Here is a 23,201-nt window from a genome sequence, read left to right as displayed (position 1 = left end):
AAAGAAACATCAAGGGATATCTAATGTTATGAGAAGCTGACAGTCATAAGATCATAGAGATTATCAAGAGTGTCCCTGACTATAATATACCTTGACAATCATAGGATTGTAGAACCTTGGTTGACCTGATAAAGGTGTTTTACTTGTCCAAGCTAGAAAGGAGAAGAGTTTTCATCTAATAAAATAGCAAGAAAAGTATAGAATGAACATTGAATATTAATGACCCATTTATGCATCTGACTTGGCATGCTAATAGTGAGTAAAAAATAACTCTTTAATGATAGATTAGATTTTTTGACCATCTACACATTGCTTTCAGCATTTCCCATAACTAGTAAATGAAAAAGGAACATGCACTCATCATTTGGTTATCCATCTACCCAATTATGCATTGATTGGTGCCATTTTCATCACTTCAAGGTTTACTCCAGTCAAGGTTTCCATATTTTCATGCCTCTGCAACTATACCAAATCAAATCTATTATTTGGATCGTCTTGATTATTCATTGAGCACTTAATGGAAGTGGTTGTGGGTAATTTCAGTTAGAAATATCTTAGTTATGCTTGAACTATAAAAGAAAAGTTGTAATTCTTTCTCATGGTCAACCCTTCTTTGTTTCTTTGATATTCCTCTACAAGTTCATCATAATTCCCTTTGTCTCTAGACCTAATGACATCCTACCTTATCTCTTTCAACCATTGATGATTGTGCAAGATCTATTTGCCTTTCTTCAAAGTTTTGTTGCTATCTACAATTCACATGATTGTATCTCTTTTGTCCTATGAATAATGTATAAGTGAATTCTCTCCTTCCTTGTATTATCCATTTTGGTTGTTTGATCTACATGTGATTTTTGGATCTAAACAAGTCTAAAATTTAATATCTTTGATGTCATAATAGTTCAAATGTGTATGTATTGGTAGAGCTTGGTTTGAACACTCTATTTTCATGCATCACCCCCTTAGAATAGATTAGGTAGTTTGATTCGATGAATTTCTTCTCCCTTTTCCTCTCCAAGAGTTGTTAGGTGCATCCTAATAGAAAAGGAAGCCAAACTTCTCTAGAGACTCAACCTCAAGTTTTTCCCTTGTTTCACAAGGTTGTCCTTAGGAAAAAGCTTTGGACAAGGATACAAAATTTTGTGACAACAATCTTTGGCACACCTAGTGAGACTAATAATTTCAACTACATAAGTGCATTGGTTAGCTAGTTGAGCTTGATCTATTGAGAAATTGGATTCTTTTCTCAATGTCATTAGTCTTTGGAGGCATTCAATTAAACACCATGGTAACTCTAGTGCACGTCTACTGGTTTCATACAGGCATAGTGCTAGTATGTAAAGATCATCCTAGATCTTTGTGATTTTCAATTTTTTTCTATGAATTCATAGTTTTTTATGAAACTTGAATCTCAAATACATTTCATAGAAATAGTTACTATTCCCCCCATTTCATGAGAAGATTATCCCTCAGCCCTGCCATTGCCTATATCAATCAAAACATGGTTATGACCAGTATGATTATCTAGATCACCAGAGGGAGGAGAGATCAAGCTCATTTGTAGATTCCTCCTTAGTTTCAGTCTCCCTTGCAATAACAAAAGACAAGCCCACTCAATTTCTCACTAAACCTTATAACATTCCTACGACAATAATTGAGGAGCTCTGCAGCTGCAAAGATAGTCTTTCCTTTACCTATTCCAATCTAGGAAGAACTTTTGAAAAGTTTCACAACCCTTATGAGCCTTCATATGGTGGGAACCTTTCTTACTTCATGTTCCTCATGAGGTCTTGGGTTGATAAAATGCATAGAGATAGGGAGACATGGTTTGATGACTCTTATACCTTTGAGGTGGTGAGTGAGACTGCATCATTTTTTAGAAGGTCTAGGGAGGCTCTTCCCCATTTTCAATGGGAGGAGGAGAACAGATAGATAAGGATCAACAAAAAGAGAGAATAAAAAATGAGGGAGTTAGAGGAGGTAAAGCTTAGGCTTTCCCAAGAACAAAAGGCTGAAGTGTAGGAGCCTCCAAGGAGGAAATTTTCTAGTTTTAGACAAAATAGCCCTCCCAACCCCCTATTTCAAGCTGCCCTAAACCTCAATCTGCAATTTAGAAGTCTCTACATGCCAAAGAAGAAGATGCCCTCCCCTTCTTCTAAATATGTCATTCCAAGCTTCAAAATCCCCCTCCCTCACAAGAACCTCATGTTGTAGCCCCTCCACCTCTTGTAAAAGAAAGTTGGGTTAGTCATGAAATCCCTGGACCTATCACTATTTCCCTATTTTAAGATGGATTAGTTGTATAGATTCTTGATGGTCCAAATATGGAGTTTTGGGAGGACTTGTAGCCTACTGAGGAGCTAGCTACTAAGCCAAAGGAAGAGGATCTAGTCCGCTTATCTAAAGAGCTTCCTTCCTTTGTTGAAGAGGAAGAAGGAAGGGTTGTTCCTTATCTTAAGGAATGATTCATGGATTTTGAGCCCTTAATAGAGGATGGAGATCTGCTATTGGAAAAGGAAAAAGATTATTCACTACAACAGATAGTCCTCATGATGTGGAGGATGGAAAAGAGAGCCTCAAGGATAGCTCTATCCTAAGTGAGGAATATGCTAGGATACATGAGGCTTCCCCTCAACCTATGTATTTCTTTGTAACTATAATGGAGGAGATCAATAATGAGGATGTTCTTTTATAAGAGTTGGATGCTATCTACTCTTCCATGGATGTTGAGTCATCATCTCATATGTATGAAGAGCATGTTCCACTACACCAACAAGTGGAAAGCCACACCATATCAGTAGCTCCCAAGGAGGTGGTTCAAGAATGACATTAAGACAAGGTGGAGATTCTTTCTCTACAAAAGGAGGAGGCATTTCCAAACAAGTTAGAGACTACCATTGTAGAGCACAATCAAGTGGTCAAGGATGATTCCTATGGCCCTACACCATCAAGAGGATTCCCCATAAGGTATCTATCTCTACAAAAAATCTGCAAGTTTCCCCCATTCATTCTTACACTTGAACATGAGGGTGAATTCCACAAAGAGGAGCACATATGTTTTTCTCCACAAGGAAACACCTTAGTGTTGGAAAGTTGTATTTTTTATAGCATTGGGATGAAGGTATTTCATACAAGAACATGTTTGTTGTGCTTGTTGCTATTTTTAGCTACCCCTATGTATGGGAAAAGAAATTAACTAGTAAGGAAGGGCAATGACATCAAAAAACTAGTCAATGGATTCATTTAACCTTGCATATATGTAAATTTGTGTACATAGTAGAGTAGTTTTGTTTTTAGTTATTTCCTATTTTCTAAGAAGATCATGAGCACATGTGTTTTTTGGAATGGTTGTAGAGGATTTTGGTTCCTAGTTTTAGTTGTAGAGAGGTAGTTTTGAGGTTCCTAGGCATGTTTTCTATGATTTTAGGGTTTTTCTAGATGGATCTTCATGATTTCTATGACTCTATTTACCAATGGATGCACAAGCTACTATTCTATGCATATATGGCTTGCATCCCCCCCTGAGTCATCAGAATTGTTGGCCAAAAATGCCCTCTCACCAAAAAATTGAATTTAAATGTGAACCCACCCAATGGTCATGACTCATCTTTAATATTAAATAATTCCAAAGAAATGTGAAATAATAAAATAAAACCTTGTTGTATTTCCTTATTTCAGAAATTTATTTACCCAACACCACAACGTGCCCCATCGTCAGATCTTAGGTAATATATGACTCTTACTTTCTTGCATTTTGAAGATACAAATCCCTTATGAAATGTGGAGAAGCGACAATGTAACACACATCCAAGGTGGGGCCTTGTTTCTTATTTGTGGGCCATCCTATTTCTAGCTGAGGTGGCAGACATGCATTGACATACAAATGGATTTTCATTGGCCATTACTTTCTCGTATTCTATTTCTTTTCAAAATATTATACGATGTGGGAAAGCAACTTTCTACCATGTGGATTTGTGGGTGAGGCTTCATTGTGTGGGCTAGAATGTGACAAAGTGGTAAGTCAAACTAAAATGACATACAATGGACATTTAATTGGCCAAGTCTTTGACATGGTCAATTTGGCAGGCCCCCATTTCTTTAGATCACGAAAGGTGAAGGGTCAAGGATATGATAATATGACTATGTTCCATGTTATGATCTTATGATCCAATGTAAGATCATGAAGTTAATTAACAAATTCATTGATGTTATGATATTCAACTATGTTAACATTGTAAAAGTGTGTGGTCCTAGGAGATGGTAAGAAGGGTTACAATCTTATGATATGTGGTTGTTGTAAGATCATAAGTATAGCCATAGAGGTCTTTTGAAGGCATGAAGATAAAGGGATTGTCATAGCATTGTGATGATCATAAGATCATAAAGAAACTTCAAGGGATACCTGATGTTACAAGAAAATGACAATTGTAAGATCATAGATATTATCAAGAGTGTCCTTGACTATAAGATACATTGACAATTGTAGGATTGTAGAAGTTTGATTAACCTAATAAATGTTTTTTACTTGTTGAAGCTAGAAAGGAGAAGAGTCTTCATCCAATAGAATTTTAGGAAAAGTATAGAATGAACATTGAATACTATTGACCCATTTATGGATCTAACTTGGCATGCTAATAGCAAGTAAAATAATAACTCTTTAATGGTGGATCAGATTTTTTGATTGTCTTTAGATTGCTTTAAGCATCTCCCATGCCTAATAAATGAAAAAGGAGCATGCACTCATCATCCGGTTATCCATCTACCCAACTATGCATTGATTAGCATCATTTTCATCACTTCAGGGGTTACTCCAATCAAGGTTTCCATGATTTTCATGCTTCTGCAAGTGTACCAAATCCAATTTATTGTTTGGATCATCTCGATTGTTCATTGAGAACTTAATGGCAATGGTTGTGGAGTAATTTAAATTATAAATATCTTAGTTATGCTTGAACTATAAAAGAGAAGTTGTAATTCTTTCTCATGGTTGACCCTTCTCCATTTCTTTCATATTGCTCTGCAAGTTCACTATAAATTGCCTTTGTCTCTGGACCTAATGACATCCTAACTTATCTCCTTCATCCATGGATGAATGTACAAGATCTATTTTCCTTTCTTCAATGTTTTGTGGCCATCTACAATTTTCATGATTGCATCTCTTTTGAACTATGAATAATATATAAGTGAATTCTCTCCTTCCTTGTATTATCCATTTTTGTTGTCTAATTTGCATGTGATTGTTGGATCTAAAAAAGTCTGAATCTATATATCTTTGATTTCATAATAGTTCAAATGTGCACTTACGGGAAGAGCTTGGTTTGAACACTTTATTTTTGTGCATCACCCCCTTAGAGTAGATTAGGTAGTTTGATTCTATGCATTCCTTCTCATTTTTTCTCTCCAAGAGTAGTTAGGTGCATACTGACAGCAAAGAAAGTTGACCTTCTTCGGAGACTCAACCTCATAGTTCAAGTCCCACAACTTGGAGGTTGTTTTCATGTTTCATAAGGTAGTTCTTAGGTAAAAAATTTGGACAAGGGTGCAAAATTTTGTGACAATGGCCACCAATACCATTGTATACATTCAAAATAGATGCCTTCACTCATTACTAGAAAACATAATGCCTAAAGAAGTCTTTACATGAACTAAACCTAGGTAAAAGCACAAACCTATGTCACCCTTTTGTAAGGGAAAAGGCTAACAAAAGTATAATTTTTCACCTTCAATTATATAAAACTAGTACTATTATTTAGAATTTATAAATGAAATATACTAATGAAATGTGTAGAAATTGATCAAGTTTAGGATTATAATTTTTAACAATTATTTGGAACAAGAATTGTAATATTTTCATAATATTTATAGATGATTTTTGAATTGTTGAAAAATACTAAAAATTAGGAGTCTAGCTCCCACCACAAAACTATATGGAAATAAACTCATTTCTCTTGGATCTCAAACTAGGTTATAGATAACATATATATCTAGAACATTCAAAAATAAAAATTGGCTTTAGACCTATATTTTCTCTTTTATAATGATTCAAAATTTGAACTCACCTAAAATTGACAGTTTTCATCTCCCACCACATTTTTTAAAACAAATATTTTTGAATAAAATAAAAATTATATATTTTAGAAGAGGAATCTCTCCTCTAGAACATCATATAATTTTCTAATTTTTTTGATATGATTTAATATATTTTTCTTTCTCAAAATTGATATTTTTTTAGTGTTAAAATATGTGCTTCTAGAATTTTTAAATTACAATATAATATATCTAATTGAAACTCTATAAACTCTATATGAGAATATTATTGACTTTGAGCTCTATAAAATGGTTTTTATAAGTTATTTAAAAAAAAATCATAAAAACAAAGTAAGAGTTACTAAAACATCAGTTATCTGAAATAATTATATTTCTTTAATAATTGGATACAAACTATTATAAAAAATGCATTTAATAGATATTTCTAATTCGAATAGTGTGATACTATATATAACTTAGCTAGAATAAATTTATCTAGATCATATGTTTGAACCAAATTGATTTTTGGATAGAAATACTCAAATTCAGTCATTCTAGTAAGTCAGCCTAAAAGGTGACACAACTTTATACTTTTACCCACCTGACTTAAGTCATCTTAGAATATTTGATTTCCCTATTTACATTCACACACCTATAGAAAAAAATAACCAATCTAGAACCATCTGGGAAGAAAGCAATATTTGTTGGGTATAGTGAGAACTCCAAAGGGTATAGAATCTATTTACTTGGCCAAAAGTTGGTTGAAGTGAGTAGAGATGTCATATTTGAAGAAAATATTTCTTTAAAACTACCAACACTTATAGAAAATGAGCCCATCATAGACATAGATCAAAATCTACAAACTAGAATTCAGAGGGAAAACATATCAGAAGAGTATGAACCATTACTAAATATAGAAAATAGAGACATTTCTAATATAAAAGAAAAGGCCATTATGAGAAAGGAAAATGATTGAAAAAAACAATGTTTAGCGAGATGAAATTTTTAGAGAGAGCAAGAAAACCTGAAAATAATCTCGTTACATTGCTCTAGTAACTAGGCTTACTAAATCTGAACCATCAACTATTAAAGAAGCCCTAACTTGTCAAGCTTGGAAAGATTCTCTGGTTGAAGAATATCAATCCATTTTTAAAAATTATGTTTTGGATATTGTACCTAGACCAAAAGAAAAATCCATTGTTTCATCAACATATTTATACAAAATGAAATATACTTCAGATGACAATATTAAAAAACATAAAGCAAGGTTTTCAGCTTGAGATTTTTCTCAAAAGAAATGTATTGATTATGAGGAAACTTTTTCTCCAGTTTCTCGACACACTTTGGTAAGAACAATTATTGAAATTGCAGTAACAAAGGATGGAAGATACATCACATAGATGTCAAGACCACATTCATGAATGGTGTCATTAATGAAGAAGTATATATTGAACAACATAAGAATTTTGTTAAGATAAGAATCTATATGTATGTAAATTGAAGAAAACTCTCTATGGCCTCAAACAAGAACCTCAAGCTTGGTATGAAAGGATAGATAGCTACCTCACCAAACTAGGATACTCTAAGAATGAAGTTGATCCTAACATATACTTAAAAAATTCTAATGATGGCATGTTAATACTTGTTTTATATGTTGATGATATATTGATAACTGGTAATGATCACTTAATTGAAAGATGCAAAAAAGATCTTATAGATGAATTTATAATGAAGGATCTAGGCCTAGAGGTCTATCAAAAGAAATATCCTATTTTTCTAGATTTTGAATGATAGACAATAGACCTCTAGCAACTCCTATGAAAAATAATTTGTGAACTAAAAGAAGAAGTTGTGAACTGAAAGTCTATTGATACCACTCTTTATAGACACATCATTGGATCACTTATATGTATCCACTAAATAATAGACTTGATATATGCTATGCCATGAATGTTTTAAGTCATTTCATGTGTAAACCAAAGAAGATTCATTTGATGGATGCTAATCATATCTCTAGATATCTATGTAGCACTATTGAATTTGGGTTGAAGTACAAGAATTTTGATATTAAACTTGAAGGATATAATGAATCTGATTGGGCTGGTTGTTCCATAAACTATAAGAGTACAATAGGATTTTTTTTAGTCTTGGGTAAGAAATGATATCATGGATCATTAGTTGAGTTCCATTGAAGCCAAATATATGGCAGCTTCGATGGGAGCCATGAAGTAGTATGGATGAGAAAGCTATTATATAGACTTTTTTGAAAATAACTAAATCCCACACTAATTCATTATGATAACCAGAGCCGTATCAAACTTTCTGCTAATCCTATTTTCCACAATTGATCAAAGCACACCGAGACACCTTATTAATACATTTGAGACATCCTTGATGTAAACTGTATCAAGTTGATTTACATCTGCACTAATGAGAAAAATGCTAACATTTTAACTAAGCCTCTTAGAAGGTTGAAAATAGAGTACTTCAGAGAAAAAATTGGTATGAAAAAATTGTGAATACATTTATTACATATATATTCATGAATAAAATTCAATGCTTATAAACTTGTGTAATAAAAGGTGATGACATTTCTTATGTGTAAGGTCACTATTATAAGGTGACAACCTTATTTATCATTAATCAATCTTCTAACACCAAAAGTGTTGAAGTAAGTGTTATCATTGTTCTTTGGGTTAGATTTATCTAGACACATTGATAACCATCATGGTTCTTTAGGCCAGATATTCTTGTACACCATGGAAATCTATTGTTATGGTTCTTCAGGATAGATTTTGGTAGACACCATAATTTGGTTGACAACATTTTTAAGTGGTGTATAACCTTGTATTACATTTCCTTCAATTCCCTCCTTGCTAAAGAGAGAGTGTTAAGAATACTAGCTTTATGGAAATTGAAGAAAAACAATTTATATGATGTATATATTTGATGATGAATCAGTATATTAAAATATGATTACACATCCACACACACACATATATAGACATATATAATTATACATTCATATTACAAATCCACACACACACACACACATATATAGACATATATAATGTTACATTCATATATATACATGCACACACATCTACACACACACACACACACACACACACACACACACACACACACACACACACATGCATTTATAAATATCACAAAATTAGAATCTTGAATGCCTATTAAGTTATATCAGTTTGATCCATTTACTAGTATCAAGTTCTAAGTATGTAATGATACCATGATTAGAGGCAAGCCTTAGTTAAGGCTGAGGATTATATTAAGTGAATAGGGATATACAGGGCTATAGAAACATATCTCAATACACAAACACACACACACGCATGCACACGCACACACACACACACACACACACACACACACACACACACACACACACACACACACACAAATATTAAGCATTTATGAATTCTAAAATATAATCAATAGTAAAAGCATTACAATCTCAGTCATATTCAGCTATGCATATTCTATATATACTTGAATCAAATTAGAACAAAGATATTAAAAGGAAGATCTATAATCATCATATAAGAATCTTTATTTTCATCTCTATCTCCACCATTAAATGATCATTCAAATTTACAAAGGTGATATCCTCAAAATATTTTCATTCCATTAAATTTATATGTTATTATCTTATGCAATATGTCTATATCATTTCCAACACTATGTCAAGTTAAGAAACATATTGATACAGTAGCATCCTTGGTTGCACTGCTATCCTTCATGTGTTTTCAATTTTCTAGTTTCTATAAAGTTGCAATGTCTTGCATTGCTGAGCTCTCAATGAGTGTCGAACATTTAGTGGATGTCGAGCTTCTTAGTTGATGTTGAGTTCACAATTGTTGCCAAGTGTCTTTGGTTGCTAAGTGTCTTTAGTATTTTAGTGTTCTTTGGTTGCTGAGTTATCCTTTGGATGCTGAGTTCATGTAGTTGCCAAGTTCACTTTGATGTCGAGTTGATGTGGTGGTCAAGTTCATTTGGATGCCGAGTTTGTAATAACCTCAATAGGTTATAATTTCTTCAATCACAAAAAATCCTTATACTTAAGTTGTTTGACATTTCGTCAAACACTTTGCAAGCAAGGGTCATTGACTGATATAACTTTTCAGATTGCTGCAGTGATTCTTGTTTGGATTTGCCTCAAAGAGAATGCTTATAAAAAGACTCCAGATTGTCTAAACAATGACCTAATATGAATGTGTAACTAATTTTGCAATATTCAATACATATATGTGACTTAAACTACTTGCAAAATGCAGCTACAGCAATTAGTAATTATGACAAATACTTTGGATGCAACTTAGGATGGCATTAATGCACTTACAACCAAGTGGCATTAATATAAACACTTAGTATGTAAAATTATAACATTATTTATGCCAAAAAGAGAACTTACAGCCAATTGATATTTTGTCAAACAATTGGAATGCAAACTAATAAGCTGATCATCAACTCTAGAGTTGCAATATAGATAGTCTAAATTACAACACTCTTTCAATTGCAAAATCCTAGCCTTCCCTTGATACCAATAATGCCAATTGGCAAACAAAGACAAGTACAATGTAAAATAATGGAGTGCTGAAGCTATATTTTGTACTCAGCTGAAAACCTACATTTCTCAAAAATTATGCCAAATGAGAAGTGAAGAACCTGATTGTGGGTGGCTGTAATATTTTCCTTCAATGCTGCCCCTTTTGCTTTGCTTTTTTCCGATCTTCTTTTACCACTTGCTTTTTCCAGATTTGCTTTTTCGTTTTTGCTTTTTCGAACTGCTTTTTTGGATTTCTTTTTTCGGAGCTGCTTTTTCGGCTTGTATTTTTTGAACTACTTTTTCGGCTTGCTTTTTCGAATTTCTTTTTCGGCCTGCTTTTTTCGAGTTGCTTTTTCGGCCTGCTTTTTGTACTCAAATGTTTTTTTCTCAGTGTAGCACAAATAGAAGATTGAAGTATCTTCCTCCCAGCTGCAATAGTTCAAGTGATATTTCACACCCTCAAAATTGCGTACCAATTGAGAGTTTTCGTTCTCAATGGCCAGTTGTGACTATTGCAGAAATCCTAGGCTCTACAATGCACATCAACAAACATCAACATCAACAACAACAAATTTGGATGATTAGAATGAAGCCCGGGGTGCCTATTTATTCTTTTTCCTCCACTTTCTCCAGAAGCTTCTAGAACATTATTTTATTTTATCTATTAAGTGACTTTATAAAATATTTTATAATTCAAGTCACTTTATTAAATTAATTAAATATAAAATTACCTTTTAATATTTATTTATTTGATAACTTTATAAATAATTAACTTAATACCACTTATTTATTTAATTAAAATAATTAATTAGTCATCCTCATAAAATATTCATTATTTTGGACAACCTAATTAATTAAATTAATTAAATCAAATTGCCTCCAAAATGGGGACATGACAGTCCGCCCTTCCTAAAATTGCTTGTCCCCAAGCAATGGCTGAACAATAAACCAATCAATCCGCCTGGATCCCAAATGTAGTCATGTACTATACTGCTATTAATCAACACAAGCTTCTGCAATATCCTTTGCAATATAACCAAGAGGAATCCATACTCAAACTGACAATTACAACTCAACCAAACTCCAAAATCACAACTGCCATAGTTAGAAACCCATGAGACACAAACTCTTAGAAAATCAAAGCCCAAGTAAAGTGGACAAATCAAACTGCCAACACAATAAATACCATCAACGCATCCCACTGGCCTATACAAAATGTACAATCCAACTCTGCAACAATGGTGAACGCTCCCGAATGAAACTGTACCAAGTATGGAGAATCCACACACTGTACAACTCTTGCAATCAACACAACTTTGCAGATCAACGGCCACTGTTTCATAACCATAACTCCCATGCACTACTGATGGCGAAAAGACATTACAAGATAAACAGCAAGAAAACTTCTGCGGGTTAAGAAATTAGTTGCAGACCCAAACCAGTTGTTGCGATCAGGGATAAACTGGATCATCCCGCGTCATCTAATTTGAAGATGATAGTGTTGAATCTGCAAAAGGATGCGAAACAGTGAAATGATCATATCAAGCATACGAAACCTCAGGACAAAGCTGCATTTTTTGGAAATTTGGGATCGGCTGGAAGAATTTATACGATCAGGGAAGTCAACCTCTAATTTTTGAATAACAGCATTAATTAAGGGCAAGAATGCTTTCTATTCATTACACTTTCTCAATATGTGTTTTCCATCTGACTCAACCAACTAGCTCACCATTTGGAGTGGATTTGAAATAGCATCCAGCACGATTTGGTAGTGAATCGACAAAACCAACAGTTACTATACTAGCCGGACATGGAGAAGTGTACTTGATGAAACCCCAGTTTTCCCTCCACAGTAAGCTAAGGCATTGTATTAGTTAAGGAAGGGTCTCAGATTCCTTGTTCTCTTTGGTGTCTCATAATGGACCAGAGGCAATGTTGATTTGTCACAAGCTGCAACAGCAAACTTTGGAAGTGCGTCACAAAGCAAGATCTATGATCAGTTTTCAGTATTGGACAAGCAACATAAAACTTAGAGGAAACACAAGTTTGTGCTCGAAAACCTGATGAAGACTCAATGTTGATTCTCATTTTTCCAGGTTCATCTAATTAATTATAGCATAGTACATCCGCAATTGTAAATATTTGCAAGTTCCTATTAGCAAATAAAGATTGTCTTTAAAAGTGTTTGACGCAATGTCTAACCCTTGAAGTTTTAACCACTGTAATAACCTCAATAGGTTATAATTTCTTCAATCATAAAAAATCGTTATACTTAAGTTGTTTGACATTTCGTCAAACACTTTGCAAGCAAGGGTCATCTGACTGATATAACTTTTCAGATTGCTGTAGTGATTCTTGTTTGGATTTGCCTCAAAGAGAATGCTTACAAAAAGACTCCAGATTGTCTAAACAATGACCTAATATGAATGTGCAACTAATTTTGGCAATATTCAATACATATATGTGACTTAAACTACTTGCAAAATGCAGCTACAGAAATTAGTAATTATGACAAATACTTTGGATGCAACTTAGGATGGCATTAATGCACTTACAACCAAGTGGCATTAATATAAACACTTAGTATGCAAAATTATAACATTATTTATGCCAAAAAGAGAACTTACAGCCAATTGATATTTTGTCAAACAATTGGAATGCAAACTAATAAGATGATCATCAACTCTAGAGTTGCAATATAGATAGTCTAAATTACAACGCTCTTTCAATTGCAAAATCCTAGCCTTCCCTTGATACCAATAATGCCAATTGGCAAACAAAGACAAGTACAATGTAAAATAATGGAGTGCTGAAGCTATATTTTGTACTCAGCTGAAAACCTACATTTCTCAGAAATTATGCCAAATGAGAAGTGAAGAACCTGATTGTGGATGGCTGTAATATTTTCCTTCAATGCTGCCCCTTTTGCTTTGCTTTTTTACGATCTTCTTTTACCACTTGCTTTTTCCAGATTTGCTTTTTCATTTTTGCTTTTTCGAACTGCTTTTTTGGATTGCTTTTTTCGAAGCTGCTTTTTCGGCTTGTATTTTTCAAACTGCTTTTTCGAATTGCTTTCTCGGCCTGCTTTTTTTGAGTTGCTTTTTCGGCCTGCTTTTTGTACTCAAATGTTTTTTTCTCAATGTAGCACAAATAGAAGACTGAAGTATCTTCCTCCCAGCTGCAATAGTTCAAGTGATATTTCACACCCTCAAAATTGTGTACCAATTGAGAGTTTTCGTTCTCAATGGCTAGTTGTGACTATTGCAGAAACCCTAGGCTCTACAATGCACATCAACAAACATCAACATCAACAACAACAAATTTGGATGATTAGAATGAAGCCCGGGTTGCCTATTTATTCTTTTTCCTCCACTTTCTCCAGAAGCTTCTAGAACATTATTTTATTTTATCTATTAAGTGACTTTATTAAATATTTTATAATTCAAGTCACTTTATTAAATTAATTAAATATAAAATTACCTTTTAATATTTATTTATTTGATAACTTTATAAATAATTAACTTAATACCACTTATTTATTTAATTAAAATAATTAATTAGTCATCCTCATAAAATATTCATTATTTTGGACAACCTAATTAATTAAATTAATTAAATCAAATTGCCTCCAAAATGGGGACATGACAGAGTTCATGTGGTTACCGATTTCATTTCAATGTCAAGTGTCTATATTTTTTGGAGCCTTTATTTTTCGAGTTGTCTTTGTGTGATTCCTATTGATGCTGATGTTTTCATTTAATTTAGTGTTAGATATTTATTGTGAGTAGACTTATGGATTAGCCTAGCATTTAATATGAGAGTTTATTTAGTTGTACTTGTAATAGGCTGACTTGTGGCTATACATGTATTTAAGAAACCTCGGTTAGAATCTTAAGATGGGTGACTTAGAGAGAAGGAGAAAAATGTGAAGTTGGATCATTGAAGATAGTAATTGAAATTGATAGATGGTCATAACCCAGAAGGTCTTACAGCTAGGCATGTAATTGATCTTTGGATGAATATGTTAATGAAATCTTTTACTTCCTCTATCTCTCAAGTTGTTTATATTTGTTTTTATTTTTGTTATTTTGACTTTGTACAGGCTATTTGAATAGTTGGGTGTGCCCTTAGCCCTAGTTCTTTGTAACTCCCTCCATTAGGTGGTATTAGATTAGGTTTTTCCTTATGGAGATTGGATTGTTTAGAACCCTAAGTGAATTTGGGTTGTGGGGTAGAAGATTTGAGGATTTGACCTACAACTTGTAGAGGGTTACACTCTTCTAGGAACCTGATTTGTAAAGATGGTTCAAGGTAGAAGAAATGCTAATAATGAAATATTAGATACATTGAGACAAATTTTGGCCAAATTAGATGTTGTAGAGACATCCCAAAAGAGAGGAGCACATCTTGTTGATGTAAGTGATGATGAAGCAGTAGCACTAAACCTTAATCCAAAATTTGAAGAAGATCAAGATGAAGCAAGTTTGTTGAGAGTATTATTTAGATCAAATTCAAAGCCTTTTGTAGAAGTTGTTCCTTATGATGGAAAATTGGAGACCAATGTTGTGTTTTATTGGATCTTTGAAATGGAGAAGTTTTTTGAGTATGAAAACACTCCTAATAATAGGATGTGAATATTATAGTTAGCAAGTTGAAAGGACATGCCTCACTATGGTAGGAGAATTTGCAAACTAATAGACAAAGGAGAGGAAAGGAAAAGATCAAAACTTGGGTAAAAATGGTGAACAAGGTAAACAAAAAAATCCTTCCTATTGATAACCAAGTTAGCTTGTTCAGAAAGATGCAAAATATAAGACAAAGAGATATGACTGTGAAGGTGTATACTAAGGAATTCTATAGATTGGACATTAGATCTAGACATGTAGATGATGATGTTAAGAAAATTGCAGGGTATCTAAATGGATTGAGATCTAGAATTCAAGATGAGATAAGTTTTGTGAAATTGGAAACTATGGAAGAAGCATACCAATATGCCTTGAAATTTGAAGAAATCTTGGAAAAGAAGCATGAACAAAGAAAAAGAGGTAGAGGTAGATCTTATGGAGAAGGTGGTAGATCTGACAATTCTATGCAAGATAAAGGGAAATCTAAATGGAAGAATGATGATAAAGGTAAGACTTAGTGGAAAGGTGGTGATTCCTACCGAGGAGATATTGGTTCTTATTGAGAAAGAGGTATTTTTTATTCTAGAGCTGGTTTTCATGGTAATTGTTCTAGATGCGGTAAAGAGGGGCATATATCCTTTGAGTGTAGATCCTATGAAAGTGGACAAGGTAACAAAAATTATATGATTCAAGGAGATATTGAGGGTTCACCAAGTGGACTTCAGGCTAGAGAAAATTTGATGCTGAGAAAAACCTTACATAATAAGGGAAGTGATGAGGAACCTATCCTAAGGAGAAGTCTTTTCAAAACTAGATGTAAGATGGCTGGAAAATGTTGCAAGGTAATCATCGATAGTTGAAGTTCAACAAATTTGGCATTAGAAGAGTTAGTTACAAATTCATAGTTGCAAAGGCTGAAGCATCCTAAACCCTATCATATTTCATGGATCAAAGATGAGCATTAGATATTGGTAAGTGAGCAATGCCTTGTGAAGTTCAGGATTGGACATTATTTTTATAAAGTTTTGTCTGATATTATGCTTATGGATTGTTGTCATATTTTTTTGGGTAGACCTTGGAAATATGATAGATATGCTATACATGATGGAAGATTGAATCAAAATACTCTTTGGTTGAATGGGAAGAAGAAAATATTGGTTCCTTTAATTGAAAGTCTAGATGAGTTTAGTTGTATTGCTATGAGAATTTTCATGGATAATGGGAAACAATTTGAAAAGGAAATGAAAAACAATCAAGACTATTTTGCTATAATTCTAAGGAGATTGAGTTGTGCTAATAGAAACCAAGTGCCAGTCATTGGTGATAGAGTGACAACTGGTAGTATTGACTGAGTGCCAGAAGAAATTGAAAATTTGCTAAATGAATTCAAGGATATTGTTGTAGAAGATATACCTAATGGTTTACCTCCAATAAGAAGTATTATTCATTGTATGGATCTAATTCCTAGAGTTAACTTTTTGAATAAAGGACCATATAGATTAACATCTATAGAGAATGAAGAATTTAAGAAACAAGTGCATGAGTTGTTGCAGAAAGGATTGATTAGAGAAAGTTGGAGTCCATGTGTTGTACCTACTATATTAGCAGCTAAGAAGAATGGAGAATGGAGAATTTGTACTAATTCTAGTCCTATTAACAAGATCACAATGAAATATAAGTTTATTATGCCAATGATGGATGACATAATGGATTGTTTGAGTAGAGAAAAGTATTTTATGAAGATTGATTTAAAAAGTGGCTATCATTAGATTAGAAATAGAGAAGATGATGAGTGAAAGATTACTTTTAGGAAAAAAGATGGTTTGTATGAATGGTTGGTTATGCTTTTTGGTTTCACCAATGCACATAATACTTTCATGAGGTTGATGAGTGAAGTTTTGAAAAGATTCTTGGGTAATTTTGTGATTGTTTATTTGGATGACATTTTGGTATTTAGTAAGACTAAGGAAGAACATCTTGAGCATGTTAGATAAGTATTACAGAGATTGAAAGAGGAGAAGTTGATGATTAATTTGAAAAAGTGTTCTTTTATGTAAGAAGAGATTCTATATTTAGGATTTAGTATTTCAAATGATGGTTTGAAGATGGATCCTAAGAAGGTAAAAGAAATTTTGGAATCATGGCCTACACCTAAGAATGTGGGTGAGGTTAGATCATTTCATGGATTGGCAAATTTTTACATGAAGTTTGTAAGAAATTTTAGTTCTATTTGTAATTCTATGACTTAGACAATGAGAGGAGATAAAATAGAATTAAAGTGGACACATGGAGCTGATAACAGTTTTGAGACTTTGAAACAAAAGGTTGTTGAATTTCTTGTACTAGCTTTGCCTAATTTCAATAAGGTATTTCAAGTTGAATGTGATGCAAGTGGTAGTGCAATAGGATTTTTATTGATTCAACAAGCTTTACAATATTTGGGAAGTCAACATAAATTGAATCAGAGACATACAAAGTGGGTTGAGTATTTGTAGAGTTTTACATTTGTGATTAAGAATAAGAGTAGTGTTATTGACAAATTTGTTGATGCATTGAGTAGAAGACATTCTTTGTTGACTAAAATCAAGGTTGAAGTTCTTGGTTTTGATGACATGAAAGAGTTGTATGATATTGACCCTAATTTTTTTGAGGTGTAGAGAGAGTGCAGAGCACCAAATCTAACAAATCACATAAGTAAGTATGATGAATATTTCATTCAAGAAGGTATTATTTTCAAAGGAGTTCAATTGTGTATACATAGAAGCTCCATGAGATTTCATTTGATTAAGGAAAAGCATAGTGGTGGATTGGCTAGATATTTTGGAATTGGTAAGACATTGAGTTTTCTAAAGGATAAGTATTACTAGCAATAAATATATACATATGTTTAGAAATTTGTAAGGAGTTGTGGAGTTTGACAAGTTGCAAAAGGAGTAAGCCAGAATACTAGTTTGTATAAACCTATTACTATTCCTAAGAAACCTTGGAATGACATTAGTATGGATTTTGTTGTTGGATTGCCTAAAATAATGAAGGGGTATGATTCTATATTTGTTTTTGTGGATAGATTTTCTAAGATGGCTCATTTTATAACTTGTAGGAAGACATTAGATGTAGAGCATGTCGCTGAAATTATTTTCAAAGAAATTATAATTACCAAGAAGTATTATTTCTAATAGAGACAGTAAGTTTGTTGGTTATTTTTGGAAGACTTTGTGGAAGAAGATGGGTACTGAATTGAAGTTTAGTTCTACATTCCATCTATAGATAGATGGACAAACAAAGGTTGTGAATAGAAGCTTAGACAACTTATTAAGATGTTTAGTTTGAGATAAGCCAAGTAATTGAGAAGTAGTATTGGCACAAGTTGAGTTTGCATATAATAATTTTGTGACTTGGAGTATAGGAAATACACCTTTCAAGATTGTTATAGGAATGTAGCCTAGAGGAGTATCAAATTTGAGGGATGTTGCTAGTGAAGAGAAGTGATGTGCTACAGGGGAAGAATTTTTTGATTTTATGGAGTTTTTGAATAAGGAAGTAAAATTTGAGAATGGAACAAAGTAATCAAAAGTATAAGGAGAATGTAGAAAACTCTAGAAGACATCATGTTTTTGAAATTGGTGATGAGGTGATGGTTCATTTAAAGAAAGGAAGATTTCTTACTGGAACATACAATAAGCTAAAAATGAAGAAGTTTGGACCTTGTTAGATTTTGAAGAACTTTGATAGTGGTAATGCATATGAATTTGAGTTACCTGATGAAATGGATATATCTTCTATAGTCAATGTTGTTGATTTATAAAAATATCATTAGTTAGAAGATGAAGTGGATGTATTAGATGATTATCCTAAGAAGAAGATTGATGAAGTTTAATAGATACTGGAGCAGAGAGTTGGTAAGCACATGAGAGGAAAATACTACTATGAGTATTTGGTAAAATGGAAAAATTGATCTAGTGAAGATGCTACATGGATTTCTCAATCTAAGTTGGACTCAACTCAAGTTGTGACATCTCAATGATTCAGGAGAATCATTCCTTTCTACCCTAGTTGTTTAATACAAGAACATCATGGGTTGCACTACTATCCTATTGGAATTTACAAGTTGGAAAATTTATTTTTGAGAGGGAGGGGGGGGAAGGGGGGGGGGGGGGGGGGGGGGGGGGTGAATTAGAAGTTACAAAATTTAACCTCTAAAACTTTTAACTGAAATCAATCATATGCATGCAACACATCTGATCTATATGAAAGTAAAGAAATACATGAAAATAAATAACATAAGATTTGATCACTAGAAACCCTCCAAAATGAGAAGGTAAAACTGGGGTGTGGATGACACCCACAACTTATCACTATAGCAATATGTAATTGGTTCAGGTTACAAAGTTTGACCACCATCAATGGTTTACCCTATTAAAAGTGTTACACCTTGTCAAAAGTGACCTATCTAAAGGATTTACAAACATTCACTTGAATGTCATCCTATTAAAGGATTTACAACATAGCTGTTAAACAAAACTATCATCTTAGGATTTTAGTTCTCCTAATACAATGGCTAGAAAGTATAATAGAATGTATTTATCTAATGACTTATAATCTTCAATTGCTCATTCTAGATCCTTGTTCTATTCAATCTAATCTAATCCTTCCTGATTTGATATATCTCTTTTCAAAGTGTTGATACTCTATTCTTGACAACTAATTTTGTAATGTTGTTCTTCCTCTAAGTCTTATCATCCCTTCCAAAACTTTGCTAGCATTCACTCATGCATTCCCATACGACCACTTACTCTCTTGAATTATGGGGTTTTAGTCTCCTTATAAAGGTTTTGAGACTTAGGATTAGGTATGAATCTATGATCAAGATTCATCCATCTTTTCCTGCTCAACTCTTTCCACATATCTTGATTGGTTGCATGCTCTATCCATTTTTTTGATTGGTTGCATGCTAATTACATAGGGAGTGTAATAGATTCAATCTTATCTTTTAGATCCTTCAAGAATCATCTTGAGTTGGCTCAAAAATGGTTTACAGCTGAGTTTGTGAGGGCACAAAATCTTATGTTGATTCTTTGTTACTCAACACTTATTGATTTTTTATGCTCGACACATATGGGAATTCTATCTTTCTTGGCTCCTATAGTAACTTTGTCTTGCTTGAAACCTATACTTTGTTCAGCAACAATTATCACTTGACACATGAAACTTGCTCAGTACTTGAATAACTTGACACTTTTTTGAATTTTTGGCTCGGTACATACTATAGCCTTGCATCTATATTATACTTGGCATCAACTTTAGAAATTTCTTAAGTGTGTTGACACTCAATTTTCAAAACCAATGTGAGACCAACGATCTCCCCCTTTGACAAGAGTGTCAAAAAAACTGAACTAAGCATTATGAATTTGATCTCTATGAGTACAATATACATCTTGTTTGGCATATGTACAAAACTTCAAAAACTTGTTCAAAATTTTGTAGAAGATTATATACTTCCAAAACTTGTAACTCCCCTTGAGCTGATGTGCCAAATCTGTATCCAAAACTTGTTATGTTGAATTTTTCTTTACAAATGGAAAATAGCTTTACAAATGGGAACTTTTTTGAGTTTTTTAGACTATTCGCACAAACACATTGACTATAGACATGTTCGCCCAAACATATGCCTAAATTTTTATGGCGATCACAAAGTTTTGGAGGGTATGTTCGTGCGAACATTCTTAGTATATTCACGTGAATGTCATGTTCCCGCAAACATGCAAAATTAGAAAAAAAATAACATTTTTTTCTTTTTTTTTTTACTCTTTTGACTTCCATAATTGCAGGAGAATGATCTCCTACTATAAAATTAAAAAAATGTCAAAATGTGCTGCTCGGAGTAAGCTTTCCAATGATTATAATTGTAATACATATTTTAATCATTAAGACTTTCAAATATGAGTTTAACTCATTATAGATTCATTACCGATTGAACATCAACCGACTTTGACACCTTAGGAAAATTAGTAAATTAGGTGAATTTTTTTTTGAAAAATATGTAGGAACTAGCTTATTGAGATACCTTTTTATTAAAAAAAAAGGTTTATGATAAATTGACTTCAATTTATCTGTGTCAAATGGAACATATGTCTAAATTACCATTCATGTCACTTCAAAACTTCATAAACTATACAATATTCAACCAAAATAAATCAAACCAAATGCATCCTCTAGATATTGATGTTACAAATCTAATGCCAAAAGAATTACTTCATTATCATTTCTAGAAAAAAAGTTATGTGTGTCAAACAGATTGTCACTCTTTAAAATATTAAATTTTATTATGTACCACTTTTTGGAGGAGATAAAAAAATTTGACATAAATAATTTATTTTTTTAGATTAAAAAATATGATTACAAAGTAGGAACAAAGTGCTCAAAATCACTAGTTTATGTCATCTTGAAATTATTTATAGTTTTGGAGATATAGTCACTTGAACGTGATGTTTGTTGCAAAAATATTGATTTCAGTGTCAAAATTGGTCAAAAAGTGGAACCCATTGTTCTGGGATCACCCTTGTCTCATGTTGATTATTCTGATACTCTTTATCTTTGCCTTGTCATTCCTTCCCTTGTCTTCCTTGTTTCTATCTACTTTGTCTTTACTCCCCCTTTCACACTTTTCCATATAATTTTTATCTTCTCCTCAAAACTCAAAATTTAATTATCTCCATAATGTATTACCTCCCCCTTCTTGACACTTATGTCAAAGGGTTCTATTAATGAAATGAATACTTAGCCAAAAAAGATTTGTTTACCTCCACAATGACTTTCAGAGCAACATCCCAATTGTATAATGCAATTTCCAATGCTTTAAGTTGGATGGTTGTCTCTATTGCAAGGTGGACTAGGCCTTCCAGTGTAGAAATATTGGGATCTTTCTTCAAGACATTCTCTACATAGGCCATTTATTTGTGCAAAACTTCCATGTGAGGGGTTATTGCAGATTGGATTTGTACTAGTTTGGCCTTGGTGTTTGCCTCATATATTGTGAGTGCAACTAATTCCTTTTGTGTGTGAATTGTTGTAGCAAAATGCCACTCACTTTGAGTTGGATCCTTTGGTAGTTACATGCTAGATGGTTTAAGATTCCTCTCCAAGCTTAGTATCCTCTAGTTGGTCTCTTGTGTGAAGTATGAGGAATCACACAGTTTGGAGTACAGTGAGAATATATTCTCAAGTACTAGTTTTACCTTCTCTATCTTTTTTGCTAGCTCTACTTGAGAAAGTGTTATCTCACCAGATATTTTCTTATTTACCTTCATCTAGAATTTCTTTTCAGACCTTTCAAATAATTTGGTATTTGTGTCTAGGTCTTCATTCTGTAGCTAGTCCACTATGTTTGATAATTTCTCCATTATGGGCTCTATCTCATCGGGTATTTGCAAGCTAAATGCATCGAGAAAGATGTCCTTAATTTCTATCAATGCTTGTCTTTGCTTATACTCATTTATCAGTATCTCTTATTTCTTTTTCTTTTCTTGTGCCTCTTGCACTTCATTAATCTGATCAATATTCATAGTTCTATAGTAATATCTTGGAATGACTATCTCCTCATCAAGTACAGGGTCCCCATAGTTAAGTACCCTTACTACCTTGGTAGAGCTCGAGGCTAGTGCTAATATTTGCAATGGTACTACATCAATGCTTGACTATTATGTTGTTCTAGTGGGAGTCCCTATAGTGGGAAATTTTATCAATGTTTGAATTGCCACTTGTTCTTTTTCCTTAGGGCTCTCTTCCTTGTCCTCTTTAGTTCTGCCTTGATCAATTATAGTGATTTGAGGGAGTGTACCTTGACTTTTTTTTGTAGGAAAAAAGATATCCTTCTATCCTATTTCCTCCTATACTTTCTCCTCGATAGTTGAAGTCACTGTGACTATGGTGTCAACCCTAGATGATGCATCTTGTGCTATTTTCTCTTTTGGTTGTCC

This window comes from Cupressus sempervirens, chromosome 5 (assembly GCF_028749045.1).
Source record: "Cupressus sempervirens isolate cs-2001-9-10 chromosome 5, ASM2874904v1, whole genome shotgun sequence".
NCBI lineage: Eukaryota > Viridiplantae > Streptophyta > Pinopsida > Cupressales > Cupressaceae > Cupressus > Cupressus sempervirens.
Note: the sequence above shows the minus strand (reverse complement) of the source record.